Here is a 17364-nt window from a genome sequence, read left to right on the forward strand (position 1 = left end):
AAGACCAACACAAAGGAAGACGTGAGGCTAACAGAATAATTAAGTTCTAAAAGTCCTAAGACATTTCCATGATTATATCAAGATTAAAGTCAAAGGCCTGTGAAACACCCTTTAGATCTTCGTCATAATCCCACGCGGGGCCTGGCAAACCTTCAGAAGCCAAAGTGACAATGACTGATTTACCTTTCTATGCTGAAAATGGAAACTGAAAGTTAAGTGGCAACATAAAGCTGAGCACCTCTGAGACTGAGCTTCAAGTCTGGACGAGACAGAAATGACAGAAAATCATTAAGAACAGAAGGCATTAAAAGGTCAGAAATAAATTGTTATCAAGCCCTGTTTGACCATTTTATCAGTAAGAATTTTCTCTTTGCTCTCAAGAATGCAGTCACACTTTCTTATCTCTGGAGATGAATATGATATTATCACGGTTGTAAAAAGACACTGATATTCAGATTCTAAGACAGTTTTGTGCAAAAAGGACTCTGCCACAAAATGAGACTCTCAAACAGTTTTTTAAAAATACCTAATTGTCTTGTTTCCATCTGTTGAAACGTGACTTAGTGTCCAGATGCTGTGAAGTTTAACCTTGGTGGAGGAGAAAGCCAGCAATGACTTCAAGTGTTTAGATTTCAGTGTGGTTCTTGGTAAGATGGACAGCTTAGCTCCAAATCGGTCCCAGAGTAAGCAAATCTCCCTCTCCCACCCTTCCCCACCCCCTCCTCCTCTCCCTTCCCCCTCTCTTTCCATATGTTGGCCAAGAATGATGATTTGCTGCCTCAGTTGCAAGAAATCAGGGAAAACTGATGCGAATCTCTCAGAAACAAAATTTGATCTTCAGCTAAATGAGCATGTTAGTGAATCAAAATTTGATAATCTGTGTTTAAATTGTGAAAGTGGAAAATGATGGGTTAAGGGATTGAGTATAGGAGAGGAAAGAGCCTTAATCATTTTAGCAATTAGTATGTAATGTCCTAAAATGATTCACTAATCACTCCGCAGCTGGTACACTGAAGAAACACAGGGTACCAGAGCATTCCTCAAATGTCATAGTCCAACAGAATCCACACTTCGAGAGGATGTAGAGAACACTGGGAAAAGGAGAAGCTGTAGACTGGCCCTCTGAAACATCCAGAAGCCCGGACTGAACCAACAGATAGCAACCTGTGGCTTAGTCATTTTGAACGACAGTATTTCATTTGAATGAAGTAACTTACAGTTTCACTATCTTCAAACAGGATAATATATTTGTCAAGAGGAGAGTTCGTACTAAATCTTCAAAGGCCTTTTCAAGGGTCTTTTTAGTTCACAATTGCAGAGGTCAGAGCAATGTTATTTTTCTGGATCTACTAAATCAAAATATGTGTATGCTGCTTAAATAAACAGTCCCATGTGCAGGTTTTCCATAATTGCAGGTCTTAATACTGAAGATATCATACCTACCAGCCATGAATAAAAGAATCAAACCAAAAAGGAAGGAAGGAAGGGAGGGAGGGGGAAAGAAAGAGAGAAAGAGAGAGAGACAGAAAAAGAGAAAGAAAGGAAGGAAGGAAAGTTGAAAGAAAGAAAAAGAAAGAAAGATCACATGAAAATACATTCAAGAATTACACTGGCTTTTTTCCTTACGTAACACAAAATATAACATGATCAAAAGACAAGAGCTTTTCAGGGGCTGGCCCCGTGGCCGAGTGGTTAAGTTCGCACGCTCCGCTGCAGGCGGCCCAGTGTTTCGTTGGTTCAAATCCTGGGCGCGGACATGGCACTGCTCATCAAACCATGCTGAGGCGGCGTCCCACATGCCACAACTAGAAGGACCCACAACGAAGAATATACAACTATGTACCGGGGGGCTTTGGGGAGAAAAAGGAAAAAATAAAATCTTTAAAAACAATAAAAAAAAAAAGACAAGAGCTCTTCTTTCAGTAGAAGCTAGTAATTTGAACCTACCCACAGGCAGTTGCTGGCAGTGGTGACTTAAACAGTTACATACATTTAATTACCCCATGTTTTGCTCTTCAAATGCCCGCATGAGGATACTTTTTGCTTTGTTATACATAGGTGTGCTAACCTCACCATTAGCTTCAACACATTCCTAAACCTACCTGTCTCTCCTCCTTACCACAGTGTAGTCAAAAAGGAAAACGTGGGTGGGCAGTAGCTATTGGGCTCTGATGTTGCCTTCCTTTAAATTTAGTAAGAAGGTCTTGGGCCACTTCAGTCTGCTTCATTATTAGAACTGGTATCCATTTACCTATGATTTGTTCCCGACAGTGATCAAATTCAGAGGCACCACACTGGATGTATGGTAAGCTGACAACTGTCAAGGCTGCTCCTATGCCATCAGCGGCCCCTTTGACACTACCGACTGTGGACTGTAAAACCGATTCAAATTATCCAGAAACCCTAAGGTTGTAATGATGTTCATTTAAGGAGAATTTTTATTCAACAATTCAAAGTGCTGGCTAGGATTTTTGTGACCAAAGCTTCCTTACCAAATTATGAAGAGATGTATATATGTATAGTCAAATTCAGGCAGAAAACATGTAAGTAATTAATCCATGTGAAGAAATATAGAAGTATATTGATTAAATTGATTTTTTAACCCATTGCAGACTATCGTTTTTCTAAGTCGGGCTTATTTTTAAAAATTATTAACATGTGTGTTTATCCACACAGTTTGCCCTGCACAGCTAAGAGCAATTCATGGATGAACATATTTTTATAGTTCAATTAACTTGCAACTCATGCACAAGAGTTAATAGATTCCTATAAATCTTCAGCTAATTTATCCTTCCTGTCATCTGAATAAATAGTATGACTCATTTCTGGAGAAATGCAGTGCCTTCTGCTCTCTGTTTCCATGTCGCCTCAGGTTATACTGCAGTGCCTGTTTGCCCCTGTCACTGGAAGGAAAAGAGATATTTGCTTTTGTATAAAGAAGAACACAGGGTCTTTCTCTTTACGTTAGATTTATTTTCCTGCTAAATGGATTATTTCGGCCAGGGTAAGTCTAGTGAGAACCAGAATAGCACTCAGTTCATTGATCTTTAGTTAGTTTAAAGAAGGAGGGAACAGAAATTCAGAAATGAAGGAGGCAATTCTCCATCCCATGCATAGAGATTCCAAGAACTGGAGGTGAAGAGGACGCAGCTGCATTTCTTAACTTTTGAATGAAAAGCAATTATGCCAACAGCCTTCATTTTAGATTGCCAGCGTGGGCCTGTGTCATACCCATCCTGACACTCCCCAACCGAAGATTTTAAAGGCCTCCTGTCTTTGTCATTGAGACACCTGTCACCAAGTGCACTGAATCAGCATCTCTAGATGCTGGGAAATACATATTCAACATGAATCTATGTAAGAGGCAACAGTAGGGAGGCTGGAATTCTTCAGAATCCTGGAAGAAGAAAAATGAAAGAAAAATTTAAGCCTAAAAAAGAAGCTGAAGTTGTGAAGAAATTTTCCACCCCATAAAATATATTTCTGATTCCATTTTGACTTGTTTGTCATTGAAAGAAGTTAACCCTCACATCAAGATAACACAGTAAATTTCTACAAAAAATGTTTTAAGTGTATTAGCAGCAAATATTACTGGAAGAAAGTCTTAGGGAAAAATACAGTTTTCTACATGAGATCTGTAAAATGAAGAGCCATTTGGGCATATTATTACAAGGAAAAATATTTCTAAAGAATTTATTTTTAAGATCGCATAATAATAAAGATGAAATAATCAACCAGCCACATATTCTATTCTTTAAGAAGCATGGTAAAGAAAAAGAAACAGTGATGTTTCAGAGTGCTGGAAAAATTTGGGTACTCTCTACATGTTAAAACTCATTTTCAAATACATTCATTATTCATTTTTACCCTCTTCATCTTTGCCCTCCTGCTTAGGATCACATCTATGAGTCAATTGCAAAAGCAGCACTCATTTACCGCTTACTCAAGTATATCAAGATATTCAATTTATGATTTCTGAATTCAAAAGGGAGACATCCCCCAGAACTCCAAGTGACACTCAAAAGAACTCAAAATTTTATAGTTCATCAGCTTAGATATCTTTCTGAAGAAAGGCTTATGATTTCTTTATACTGTATTAGCTATTTGATGGTACTTTTACAAGAATGTATTCAACATTGAAAATTAATAATTTTATATAACCAATGGGGCAACAAAATCAAAATTATTATTTAATACTAACCCTTTCAAGAAGTGCTAAATCAAACCTCCTAAAACATATGATTTTATGAATTATTAAAATTAGAAATATAGTAGTACATGTATGCTCCAATTGTAGCCTATTTTATCTTGACAAATCACGACCAGCCAAAATATCAAAAAATAAATTTTCAGTTTAAAGAATATTAAAGCAGCCACCCAAAAGGTACATATTTCCAAATATATAAATATCAGTTCTAACAAATCTTGATATCAAATGATAACAAAATTACAGTATTAAATCAGAATTCCAGATAAACCAATGAATTAGAGAAGACATGGAATCCATTTATTTATGTAGCAAAATAAAGAGGGGAAAAATTAGATGTAAAAGAATTTTTGACAGCAAGTACTTGCCAATCTGTCTTCAGGTTAAAACTAATAATATTTTATCATGTTGAATTCAATTTTCATCCATTTCCTTCTGGATATAACAACAGTCTATTTATTAACTGACTAAAACACCTGTTGGCCCTCATTTGTTCTACTTTTTCAACAGAATCTATTTAGTTGAAGATATTAATTTGATTAATGTCCAGTCACCAACCTATGAGACCATAGACCTAATGCTCTCTGATATTAAACACTCAGCTTTGCATTTCTTTTTGACTAAGCCTTTGAAACCAGCGCTTTCCAGCAAGTAGTGGAATTAGCCAAATGGAGTATTATTTTTCTCTTCCCTGTCTTATCCTAGTAGATAAAAGTTAGCACACAATAGAACATCTGTGCATCCTTCTTCTCAAGGCAACACCAAGGACATTCCGACTGCTATCTTGACTTGTATTTAATGACCAGCTGAAATACTTACAAACAATATATGTACTTCAAACAATATACTGACTGAGAATTAACCATTAAAACTTTAGCTCTCCCTGAGTAGGTAGTTAATGAATTGGAAGTCAAGAAATTACCATGCTAGGTGATAAAAACAACATAAGGCTTTCCAAAGAATCCTATAAGGTAGGCATTATAAACTCATTATCTAGGTAACAAAATTAAAGATCAGAAAATCTTCAGCAAATGCATAGCATTGGCATGATTAAAACCCAGGACAGTTGAAAACCCAGTTTTTCCACCATACTAATCATCATGTTTGCTCAATTTTTTTTTTTTTGAGGAAGATTAGCCCTGAGCCAACATCCATTACCAATCTTCCTCTTTTTGCTGAGGAAGATTGGCCCTGAGCTAACATCTGTGCCCATCTTCCTCTACTTTATATGTGGGACACAGCATGGCTTGACAAGTGGTGCATAGATCTGCACCCAGGATCCGAACCTGTGAATCCAGGGTTGCAGAAGCAGAGTGCGTGAACTTAACTGCTGTGCCACGGGGCCAGCCTCCATATTTGCTCAATTTTTAATTTTACTGTTTTGATATTAAAACAATATTCTTCTCGTATACCTTGAAAATTATCATCATAACACAAAATTGTCTTTTAAAAATAGTCTAAAATTTTATTTTTAGCTTGTGGTAGGCAAAATAATGGTACTCCCAAAGATGTCCAGATCCTAATACCCAAAACCTGTGAATTATTGCCTTACATGGCAAAAGAAACTTTGCCTTTGCAGGTGTGATTAGCTTAAGGACACTGAGATGGGAAGACTATCTTGGATTATTCAGCTCAGCCCAAGGTAATCATAAGGGTCCTTAAAAGAGGGAAACAGGAATGTCAGAGCAGGAGAGAGATTCAAAGATGCTACACTGCTGGCTTTGAAGGTGGAGGAATGGGGTCAGGAGCCGAGGAAGGTAGCCGGACTCTAGAAACTGGAAAAAGCAAGGAAACGGTTTCTTCCCTAGAGCCTCCCAGAGGAATGCAGCTCTGCTGATCCCTTTATTTTAGGCCAGTAAGATTCTTGTCAGACTTCTGACCCCCAGAACTGCCAGGTAATAAACTTGCATTGTTTTCAGTCACTACATTTTTGGTAATTTCTTACAGGAGCAATAGGAAACAAAGTGGTATACAAAGGGCCTTCAGGTGGTCTTGGCCGTGATGAAGCCACCATAAGCATCATAAGGGGCATCAACACTCGCACTGAGGATAGGAGAGACCCTGAGCCATCTTGTTTGGCACTCTATGCAGCATTTATTTGCCTCTCCACTCTATGCCACAGAGGCCATTTTGTGCTGTATTATAATACCATCCCCAGGACATACTACAAATTGGAATTAGCTGTGTGTCGATTATTTAACAAAAGCTTCGGCTCTCCATATCCGCTTAGATGCAATTAATGAGCCAAAAGAGACCAATCATCAGTTTTAACTGCTTGGCCTTCAGATCGGAGCAACTTTCTGCTTTCTTGCTTTGGAAAGGTCATCATAATTCTATTTTAAAATCCTAAAGATCACAAAACATTTAAAACGCTTCCTTGAAAATTCTGAAAGCTCCCGAGCCCAGTCAGGCCAATAAAGAATGATCATTTAATATTTGTTAAGTGCCCACAGTCTGGAAAATATCATAGCAGACAAAGAAAAAGAGACAAACACACTAAAAAATTATAAGCACTGCTTTGAAAGAAAATAACCCTCACCTGCAGGTCTTGGGAGGAGATAATGCTGGTTGATCAGAAGTAATGACCCTGTAAATTGATTACAAACAATAAGCCACGATGAAAAAGCCACAGTAATCTCTGTTCCTGGTTAAAATGGTGAGGTCTGTAATTAGACTACAGGAGTAAAAGACCTGAACTCTCCTCTGATCATTTGTAGAGAAAGATCAGTGTAACATGATATGTACTTTAGTAATAGCCTTTCAAATTTTGTGAAAATATTTTTCTCATCCTCTGTCCTTGTGGATAATCTCCGTATAATTTTGAACAAAGCATTGTGCTACATGTTATACGAGATACAATAATATTAATAATTGTATTATTATTGTTGTATTTTAATTGTAATCGTATTAATAAATGTACTAACATAAGGCCCTTCTCTCAAGGAAAGCACCATCTAGTGGAAGAGAGAAAAATGCCTACATGTGCAAAGGCTTTTAGTCCCTCACAGCACTTGGCAGAACATTGCCTGATTTTAAAAGACCTTAATACAAGACTAATTGTGTAATTACAGTACAAGGCAGAATGTGGTAAAGATTAAGTTAGAGGTACAAACAAAACATGATATATTAAAAGTTTCCCAACATCTGAAGAACTATTAGTTTGTATAATTGCCATTTGCTAAATTATAAAGCCAAGCTTGGCATTATATAACTTGCCTAAGGTCAAAAACCTTCTTAAATGGAAACAAAAGTGAAAGAATTTTTAAAAGTTAATGAACTTTTGGCTTGACTTTAAAGGAACCCCATATAGAAGTGTGACAGGAATTTACAGTCCCCCCTCCTTCGTATCAGAGGACAGTCTGAATCCCAGGAATTAATTTGAGACTCATGCCATTCCCCATCCAACAGAGAAAGCAACCATTAAGAGTTACTATGGGTCTTTGTGCCGATGCCAGACCCCAAGTGTTCCATTGTGCAGACCCACCAGCAGTGCACAGCATTGCTAATAAAAGAAATATTCTTTCCTTAATAGAGATTTAGATTATATTGTATTTAAGGGGGAAAAGTTTGTGTTTCTAAGATGAGTTTTCTTAATATTTCCTCTAATAGTGAGAACATCAGCGTGAAAGGAGAAAAGGAATATAAAATGGAAAGAGTCACTTAAACCCTATTTCATGGGCCTGGGGCCTGCGAGCCTGGGAAGTTGCAAACATACACACCCACCTAAGGGAAGCCGCCCCCCCCCCCCCCCCCCAGACTGTAGGGCTCAGGAAGGAGAGGCGGTAAGTTCACCCTGTCGGGAAGTTAGCATTTTCAAGAGGGAGATGAGGTCAAATTTCCGAAAGAGAAACTTGAGGGGCAGATAAAGAACATCAACAACAAACCTGAGGTCAGGGAAGCAGAGAGTCATCCTGGCAGTGTCCTCCTAATTAAGATGTATCTGTAAAGATTGTGGAAATAAGTAAAGGACACCTCATTGAAAATGGAGTTGGGAGGCCTGAAGAGGGGCTCTAACACACGTACCACTCGTTGCAGCCGCACAATGAGCAGGAAGAAGGAAGATAATTATTTTGACAAGGGAGAACATTAACCACGTGGGAATTTTATCTCCTGCTTTTAAGAAAAAAATGGAAGATCCCTCCCAACCCCCAGTAACAGCGCCCTGACCACCGCGTGCAGCCAAGGAGGAACGGCCACCAGCTCCAGCTCTTCTTCTTCTCCAATGAGCTGTCGTCCAAACGCAACTCTCCCCAATTTCCTTCTAAAACTTAGTAAAATCTGACCTGCTCTTTGTCTCTTCGGGCTTGCCTGTCTTTCACCACAGCTTGCATATCCTGAATTCCGATTCCTCTGCCATTCCCAAATAAAGCCATTTGGCTGGCAAAATAACTGGCTGTTTTATTTTTAAGCTTGGTGAGTGTATGTGAACCCAGACAGCAGGTTCAAAGGGAAGTCTCAATCGACTAGATCTTTCATTTTTTCTCTTCCGTGTTGTAATTTCCGTATGAAAGTTCCCTGACTCATATGCCCGCAGTTGGGTGTATTAGTCTTCTGGAGGCTGAATGTCAGGTGTGAAAAATAGAGAAGATCGCTCCATTCATTTACTCCAAGGCCCAATCAAGGAAGAGCTGTTAGTCCCCTCAGTGATCCTTACAATACAATAGTGGTACAAGTGATAATCAATAACACCAAAAGGCAGCCCGAAGAGCATCAGCAGAGAGACCCATTACCACAGAGGAACATATGCAGAGGACGTATGAAGAGACATTTAAGCTTTAACTTCTAAATATCTAGCAGATTAGGAGAAGCACTCACTGAGAAGGAAAGAGAAGGCACTTGAAGCCTCTGGTTTATATAAATTTATATCCACAGTAGGCTAATGTTTTGAAATAGTAATCCAAAGGGATTATTTCTGTTCTCAGAAACACCTTTTACTGTGACCCTTCCCATAGTTAAAATTGGACGTGAGGCTCAGATTTATTGACTTAGAGGAGAGCCAAACTAGTAAGATAAACTCTCAAAGCCTAGATTTTTGACTGTCAAAATGGGTTATTAACATCAAAATAGAGATACTAGTTTTAAAAGCACAAACTTTTGGTTGCAAGAATCAGTTTTCTTATTGAAAGAATGTTTTTTTGGGTTCTGAATGGTTCAAAGACTAAACTTTATACCATAATGGAGGAAATAAATATTAATATGATTCAGTTTTCCTGCCCAAAAGGATATAAATTCAAACAGATTGGAAGAGAGGGAGTGGGGAGGTGAAGAAAGCAGTAGTAACGTGTGCCTTTCATGGATCTTGAGACGTCTCACCGCTAAACCAAGCCAGTAAAGTGGGGAAGTGGATTATGGTGTGCTTTCAGTAATCTCATTCTTTTTATCGTATTGCTAAGGTAAAACTATCCCTTTTGCTTCAGTTTACAATTTCTCATTCTTTGGTAATAGCATCCTTTTGATTATGCTTGCTTTCATCTCATGATCAATTTTCTGGATAGCCCATTCAATGTTCAAACACATGTGAGAGTAAGGTACGTCAATAACTAAGGGGAAAGCAGTTGCTCTGTTGTATCATAACGTCTGTACCCACATGAACACACATTTCCTGATGCTTATTTTTCACACAATATTGAGGCTATGGTGAAAACATTGCAACCCAAATGGGTTATAAAGTTATCGAGTTTCTCCATTTCTTTACTGCTTTTCTTTCTTTTAAGAACAAAAATTTTCACCTTTCAGGTTTTTGGAAACACTAAAAGAAGCAGAGCTGTCTACTCTTTCTTCTAAGTCACCCTGCTTCTTGGGAGGAATTCAAATGGAGCCAACAGGAAACACGAATGAAACTGGCTTAAACAATAAGTGAGATCCATTGGCTTTCCTGCTTGGAAGATCTAAAATATGAGGGGAGGAGGGGCGGGGAGGTGTCTCAAAAGTGATCTTATCAAGAACTCGCTTTCTTTCAGAAGACATAGTCAGGTTAGTCCCAGAAATCTTGAGCAAATCTCTTCTCGTGTTTCATTAGCACAAACTGAATCATATGCTCACTCCTATGCCTAAGGGATGGGATTATAAGAAACGGCTTATGTTTGAGGATTTGGAAAAAAAGAAGTTCTCAAAGAAGTTTGAAATGGACCAAAATTGAAGTAAAAAGAAAACCATTTATGTTTATGTCTCAGACCATAAATTAAGGAATGACGTGACAGAGGAAGGCCAACACAATTGAATTCTGCTGAGGTCAAGATAAGGACATAAAAGTGACCACTGAATTTGGTTACCATGACAAGAGCAATGTGAGTATAGAAGAGGGAAGAAAGCTTGGAGGATGCAGAAGAAATGAAAAGTTGGTTCAAAAACATATATAAACAATTATTTTGAGAAATTTTTAAATGGAAGGGAGCAGAGAAATTATATAGCAGCAGGCACAGAACATGGAATCAAAACAGATGGAGTTTTTGGTAAGGTGAGAGATAATGTATTACAAAATATACATAGGCTGTGGAGAATTATCCAATAAAGCGGAAGAAGTCAATGATACAGAAGATAAATGATATATTTGTAGAATGAAAGTTATTGAGAAGGCAATAGTCTTGGAGTGTTAGGATCCTTGTTCTGGAAAACCACACCCTTTACCACATGGTTAGTTGAAAATAACTAGATTACATTAATCTCTGTTAAATCATGATTCCTGAAATATCTGATTTTTATAATTAAATTTGTACATTTCAGTTGATGTTGAGTAGTTTTCCTCTTGCCCTATAACTGATATGAAGGATTGAAAGCTAAGAACAAAGGGGCATCAAGTACCTAAAATTCTGAACTGAAGCACAAACAATTGGGGGCCAGACACCTTGACTGTTGCCAAACTCACTTTACTACCTACACCATTAACCTGCACTACCCTATCCCTTCCCCTCAGATAAACCGAATACTAGGGAGGAGAGAGAGAGGAGAATCTCCTTGGTCTTGAGACTTTATCCTAGGGAGACAGGACTGTGGCTTCCTATACTCACAAGGGGAGCCCTACAAACAAAGAGCTCTTTACCTTCCCATTAATAGGGTAATTGCCCAAAAAAAGACCTGGTTTATACCTCGAGCCCCTTTTATTCTCAAAAGTGACCTGATTTTGACAATGCAATATTTGGCCACCCTGCCCAACAGCCAAGTGAAGATTAACTCTTTCCAGAATGATTGGCATTGCATTTCTGCATGAAAGTCAGTTTACGCCATGAGCTCACTAATCTTCTGGAGCCTATACAAGCTGGCAGAAAAGAGAACTGCACGGAAAAGACAATGTGAAGAGACAGGAAGGGAGCAGAGAAATTATATAGCAGCAGGCACAGAACATGGAATCAAAACAGATGGAACAATGGAATAGCTGGCATTTCCATGGTTTGAGGTGGTGAGAATGCAGCAGATTTCTATGAGTCAAGTAGTGAGAGAAGGTACCTATGTTTCAGTCATCTCCCTGGTCCCTCACCACACCCCTCTCTGCTGGCCACAGAGAGCAGAGAGCTGCAAACAGGGAGCTTTTGGAGGTGGAGGGAAGAAGGGAAAGGTGGTTGGAAGAATTAGAGCCAGTAAATCTCCTGCCTCTGGGATGGTGAGATGGGAAGAAATATCTCATGGCTCCCAAAGAGTCAGGCTTGTAACTGGAAGAGCAGCATTTGATTCCTGCCAGACAGAGGGCATCACAGCTGGCCATCATTATGTACATAAGCATGCACAGCAGTGAAAATGTACTAGTGAGGTTAAAAGATTATTGCCTGTTTCTGCAATGCCTTCTCCCGCCACTATCAATGAAGTAAACAGATCCAGAAAGAAGGGAAAAGGGGTGAAGTCGTGGAAATGCAATGCTCCATGGTCAGCACTGGGAGGAAAGAAGGTGATGAAATCAGAGATTTAAAGACAACAAGGCTAGATTGCAGTTTTTAACAACAGAAAGTGACGGGACATCTATGGGATCTCCGAAGATGTCATTATGGGTCGGAAAAAGGATAATCAACGAAGCATGGTTGAAGGCGATGATGGGGGGTGGAACTATTTTGGGTTTGTATACCGCCAAGTCAAGACTGTCCAATAAATTTATTTGTTTAAAACCTTACCTTCTCTTTCACCCACCCCTCTTAGTCATTTCATTATTGCAAGCCGAGTTTAGGGTTTTGGTGTGCCTGTAATCTGTTTCATAAGATCATTTTTTTAATGGTGGTTTATCTTACTCATGAGACAAAAGAGTAGTTGGTGATGAATTCTGAACTCTAAATACCTAATTTCCCTTTCTAGAGTATAATATTTTCAAACACCCAAAGCAATAATATCTCACCCAGAAGGTAGAAATACGAAAGGCTGATCCATTAGGAACCAGCCTTTCCATCTTGCCCTGCAGTGCACTAAATAAATGCAGAGGTTTCAACTCTTATCCATTTTAATTCTCAGATACAGAAGGGCAAGTCAGGGAGGTAACTAGCTTCTATAGATCTCTCTAAGAAAAACTGAAATGATCAACTTCAGGCAGCTAATCTAACACTGGATCAAAAGCCCTCAGGGAAATATTTGTGTTTTACTAGTTTACTCAGAGAAGCAGCTCTAGGGATCTGCAGATATCCTCTGTGATTTTGACTGAAGGAAACACTGATGCCAGAGCTGAAGCTGGTGATTTAATCATAGAAGCAATTCAGCCTTTAGCAATCCTATCTCCTAAGAAATCAATAGCTACACTTTCCGTTCTATTAAAGGATTTTTTTAACTTCTCCACCTGACCAAGATATTAATTTGTATATGTTCCATTGTCTGCTTTTCTGGTTGATACCTTAAGATGTTGAAAGATGAATTCAATGATTCAGTTTGAAATGCTTTCCCCAAAAGATTTCCTCTGTCATCATCATTATTTTAACTACTTATTGATTCACATACCATTTTTCAAACACTGGAGTGCTTTAAAAAATTATCTCCAATATCCAAAGATAACATTTCTGATCAGTCTTCCAAACAGAATCCCCCAATCAGTTGAAGGTGCTACAAAATAGCCTTCAGAAACAGTCATTCTGAAGAATTCTCTGTTCAGAAACAGAGATTTCCATTATTTTTTTTTTTTAATGGACCAATAAAAATCCAAAAGAAGAGCTAGAGAAATTGCAGCATCAAGGAAGATCATGGCCTATGGTAATGCCAAGGGCTTGTGAAATCTAGTACCGTCTACATTGAAGTTCTCAAAACTTCCACATGATGGAGCTCTTCACAATACACGCATATACAGAGGCTGTGGTTTTCCATCACTTAAGAAAAACATGGCTTCCTCCTCTGATTTTCTTGAATGATTTTTACCTACGTTGACATTTCATTCTACCTTGTAATAAGTGGTTAAATTAGTTTAATATTTGGATATATGTGGGTTTCATTAAATCACGGGGTATACTGAACAATAGGGGTGAACTGAAAAGAGCATTAGAAGGGGAGCCCGGAGTCATGGATTCCTTCTTGAGGACTCACCGTCTAACTACATGTCCTTGCTCAGTCACCTAGATGTTTTTCATCTCATTCTCTCTTTTAAAAAGGTTAGATCCTAGAAATAATGACTTTCAAACTCTGAAAGTTTCATCTCTAAAATGTTAAGATTATCGGATACCCATAAATCTCATACATTGCTCTTAAAGCTAAGCATTCTCTTTGCTGTGGAAGCTTTGCAGATAGCTCAATAAATACTTGATTTCTCTCTTGTTGACAATATTTATAATTACATCTTCTAGAAAATATGTTTTATTATATTACAATCAATGTTCAAACTGATTTATTAGAGGAAATAGGCCGATGTTTATATCAATTTGGCCTCTGGACTTTGGAAATAGAGACCAACACAGTCTTACTCACAGGGTATGATAATTAGTTTACCTTTATTAAACATTATACTGAAAATAGAATGAAGATATTTCTAATTTCAGCAGGAGGACTGTTTAGTAAAACTGATCAGAGTGTGTATATTAGAGGTCTTCTAGTCCTCTAGATATTACCAGCTACCAAACAAAGACCATGTGTTCTGTTTCCATGTGTGACCTATCTTGGTAATATAGAAATGTATATCCATCCACAAAGACTTATTGAGTTCCTACTGTGTGTCGACCACTGTTCTACTTATTGAGGATATAGTAACAAAGAAAATATACCAAACAAAATCATTTTCTAAACAAGAATATATACATAGAGAGACAGACAGACAAACAGAGATAGGGAGGGAAGGAGAAGAGGAGAGGGAGATTAGAGCTAAGAAGTTGTATGTGCTTACAGTAGAAGTCTTATTAGAAGAACAATTTCTCTCCATATCCTAGTTCAACCTTGCTTTCAGTATACTTAAGAATGAAAGGAACACGTGCATTTAAAATCCAAAGGTGTGAGAACAAATACTCCAGTAGAATTACTTGTGTCTGCTTCTGCTAAACTCTTGGTACAACACACTTTAAAGGGTGCTTGGTCATCAGTTCTGAGTACAGATTGGTACTTGACATCCTTAGCACTTACTCTGATGTCATTGTGTTTGCTTATTTGTTAAAGGTCAAATAAGGTAAATCTAGAAATATGTTCTCATTTTTCAAATGCTTAGATTTTGATGATCTTTTTCCTCCATTTTTTCTAAATAATGTCTCATTTAAGTGCAAGGTTACAAAATATTTAAGTCACAGACTTTTTTCCTCATAATGTTTGAATTGTACGGTTTCATCAGTCTGCAACTTAAATCTCTGTTCTTAGTCATTTTTCCTCTTAATTTAGTCTTCCATTAGGAAGTAATAATAAATCATGGAGGCTGTTTGTAGCTGGAGAAAGAAGTAAATATTTCCTGAGCTTAAGATATTAACGGTGCCCCTCCTTGTTTCTAACTCTAAGAATATAAATTTCTATACTTTCACATATATTTTTAAACTATAACTGCTTGTGTCAGGCACTGAGCTCATTTCTGGGAATATGATGGCTGAAATATGGCCCTTGCTGAGATCACATTTAACAGGGAGAAACAAAACACGTGGGCAAAAAAAGTAGGATGCAAAGTGATTGGTTAAGCTCTGTGCCAAATAATAGAGGATCATGGCAAGGAAAAAGATTATTTATGAATAAAGGGGTTTCAAAACCTTCACAGGAAGGCATGATCTTTGCCTCTTTAAGAATAAGTAGCAGGTCACCCGGAAGGAAAGAGGTAGAGGTCAATATAAGCAAATTTATAAGGATTTTTAAACATATAGGTAATTATGAATGGTCCGATATGGTTAGAGATTAAACTTTAAGTGAACACTAAATGTAATTATTTTCACAAACAATTTTTTTTATAAATAGAGACAAGTTACTTGATGACTAATTATTCAGTGTATCACCTTTTCAGGACCTTAGTCTTATACAAAGATCTTGACTAGTTGACCATTTTTAGAAGACACCTCGACCCTGTAATGTGGTCAGTACACCTAAACATCATCTACTGGCACTACACTGCTTTCTTTTTCAAAACTCTGGATCCTTTGTCTAAACTACTGAGATTAAAAACATATTTGCCTCTACGTCAAGGTTGTCAATCGTTTTTTCTGTAAAAACTTTTATTATATTCAAATATAGAGGAAAAGTCACTTAGATCAAGACGTTTTATCAATATTTTTGGCATAAAACACTGATATTTAGGTTTATTGATCCAATTCATGTGTGTTTTCTGTTATCCAACCCCCCAAAGTTTTATATTAATTTATTTCCTTCAAAGTGCTTTGCTATTTTCTGCCACTTTCTCAGGGAAGTAAAAAGAAAGGAGAAGGCAACATGAGGGAGAGAATTGAAAACAAGGTCTTATGATGGAAAAGAAGAGGTTTTATTTCTATGTTTAATAGATCTCTAAAGTTTCCAAAAAATTCCCACAATCTATCTCCTAAGACAGATCAAGGAGGCATTATAAGAAACCTATAGCAGAAAGAAAATGTCAAGGAAACATCACAGACATAAAACAGATTTTTTCCATGAACAAATCGTTGCTAGGACATATTTTCTATAAATGTCCAGCACCTGCCTTGTACAGGTGCTCTTGACAAATACTTCAGGCACAGAAATTCTAGAATGGTAAAAATCTGATTTTTTATATCTTTTCATACAAGTGAATTCTAAGTTCAAGTTAAAACACTAATAAAATATATATCCTTAATTTTTGCTTTTGTCATTTGAAAATGGGGACTTTAAATGTTAATACAAATGGTTTTATAAATAGGCAATGCTTTGGAAACCACAAATTCTAAAGTTTCTAATGCAAAAGATGTCAGCACTCAAAGATTCTAAAATACGTCATTTACTCTTATTTCTGTTATATGGCTTTATGATACTCGTTTTAAGTAGCTAGAGACTGTTACTCTAAATTGAGTTTCTCAGAAAGAGATTTTTTAGCCATAATAACAACAAAGTTATTGCTAAACAGAAAGGATTTATTTGCCAAGTTTGCTTGCAAAAGTCAATCATGCCTGCAGAGGAACTTGATTAATGGTGCATAATCTACAGATGTTATGGAAGCATTGTAAGTGAGAATGTTAATTATCTAACTTTTTAGAAGAAAGATAAGAGTTTAACCTTTAGAAAAAGAAAGACAGGACTAAATAACTCATGGGAATTAATAATGGGATAGTGAGCTTTTTATATTCACAATGGCAACTGAAATCCATCCCAGGTGACAACTGACAGTGAGACATGAACATCAGTTTTTACCAAGGCTGACACATGAAGTGCTGGCAGCCCCTTCCGCTTCATCCTGAATAAGAGTCTATATCTCTAAAGCACTCGAAAATACCAGTGTGTGCACCAGAGATTTATTGCTATAGGTTACTCGAAGACAACTGAAACTCTAATAAACACTCAAGAATTACCCAGCTACCAAGCTCTAACTTTTCACGCTATTCTGTACTACAGCTGTTTATGACGAATCACAGCTTACCCATGATCTAATGTATGTTATTTGATAGCTACTTTCTCTGTTTGCTTGTTCCTTGTTTGGGGAGGGTAAACACTGATCTTTTTTTAAGTAAAAGCTCATTGAAATGTTTATGTGTACCGATGCTCAGATTCTCCTTTCTGCCTGAAGTCAAAGTCAATATAAAACAAAGAACTGCAGAAGTCATTTAGCTTAATCATGTGAATGATGAAAGGCAAGAAAGATT

At 37.5% G+C, this 17364-nt stretch overlaps 1 long non-coding RNA gene across 2 annotated transcripts in view; it reads right to left on the minus strand.

The window, feature by feature from the left end:
• Positions 1-2950: 2950 nt before the first annotated feature.
• The window catches only part of LOC103558773 (uncharacterized), a 122182-nt gene continuing 107768 nt past the window's right edge, over positions 2951-17364 (minus strand). For both annotated transcript variants that reach the window (XR_011533964.1, XR_011533965.1), the window contains exons 7-8: positions 6747-6794; positions 2951-3397 (exon numbers count right to left, since the gene is read on the minus strand). This is a non-coding gene — a long non-coding RNA (uncharacterized lncRNA). The remainder of the gene's footprint in view (positions 3398-6746; positions 6795-17364) is intronic.

The sequence above is a fragment of the Equus przewalskii genome, chromosome 27 (genome assembly GCF_037783145.1).
Source record: "Equus przewalskii isolate Varuska chromosome 27, EquPr2, whole genome shotgun sequence".
Taxonomy (NCBI): domain Eukaryota; kingdom Metazoa; phylum Chordata; class Mammalia; order Perissodactyla; family Equidae; genus Equus; species Equus przewalskii.